We start from the raw sequence: 1,360 nt of genomic DNA, 5'->3' as shown, positions 1-1,360 counted from the left end.
ACTAGCGCCACATACTCCCCACCCCTCTCCGACGCGTGGCGGCAACCAAAATTTTGCCGGCCTCGCGCTGTTCAGACCGATTTGACAAGTGATGCTCGAACCCCTGAGGGGCATTGATAACAGTGGCACACTCCTACAAATCTTTGCCCAGCCGATTCATGCGTCTTTCGTTCTTTCAACGATAAGGGTTCACGGTCGCCCCTCCCCCCTTTTTTTTCTTAAGCGCACCTAACTTTCGTCCCAAAGGTATGACTGTTTTGTCTTTACTTTTAACGCGTCAAACGTCGAGTGATGGAGAAACATCCGCAGGTGTACGGGATACGCTACGCCTAAGTATGCACCGCACACTCACCAACGATTTTTTCCGCGGTCAGGGGGTCACCCTTTTCCTTCCCCACATCAGGACCGTAGGACGCGACATCGGTTGTGTTTTTTTTTTCCCCAATAACGTTAATTTAGTTCTCGTTGGCGTTTCCGATCTCCTAGGTGTCGAGGGTAAAGTTGGGTGCACGCGGGCCGCATGTGGACGCTTGTTTCTACACACACTCCAGCGGCGGTGTCATCCTTGAATGAAATTTGATTCCAGAGGGACCGGGCTTGTCGCAGTTCCGCGAGCCAAGGTGCCAGGCCCGAGCGCTATGGAGGCGTAGGTAACAGGTCATGCTATGTGCACAACGTGATTTGCCACGGCGATGCCAAACCGCGGTCTCTGATTTTGTTCACGTGTGTCAGTACGGGGACTTGCAGCCCCAGGTGGCTACAAAATCTTTCTCGAGGTGCTTCCGCAGTGACGGAGCGGGTCTACTAAGCACCCCACGTGCCGGTCAGAAACGATTATCATGCACTGATGCCAGCGACTCCGTCGCGCCAGGCAGCGCACCTCTGTAATTTGGCATCTCATTTTCCGTTTTACTGGCGTGCCTCTTTTTGCCGGTAGGTGGAAAGGATGGGGTTGGTTCCTCGACGGCGACGCAGGACGCGCGTTCGTTTTCTTAAACGATGCGAAAGCAGCGGCAATCGTGGCAACCTAATACATCTTCGCCGTTTGTGGGCAGTTTAGAGTGACGGTGGCTGGGCGGGCACGTCCAATAAGTGACGCCAAACGAAGCACGTGGCGTGCGACTGTGTTTTCCAACGAAAATGAGCATGCGCAGACCGTGCCGCCCACACATCATCACCGCTGAATTGCATCGGCGGCTCATAGGGAAAGCCGCGGATGCCCACACAGAGAAGTTATTTTCACCGTGTACGAAGCCAGCGGCAACGCATATCGCATTGCAGGCTGATACACTCGTGTGGAGGCGGGCGGGGGAGTTAGAATTCGACAGCGCAGCACGTAAGAGACTGACGCTGCTAGCGC

The sequence above is a fragment of the Trypanosoma equiperdum genome, assembly GCF_001457755.1.
Source record: "Trypanosoma equiperdum strain OVI genome assembly, contig: ctg_1695, whole genome shotgun sequence".
In the NCBI taxonomy this organism is placed as follows: Eukaryota; Euglenozoa; class Kinetoplastea; order Trypanosomatida; family Trypanosomatidae; genus Trypanosoma; species Trypanosoma equiperdum.
Note: the sequence above shows the minus strand (reverse complement) of the source record.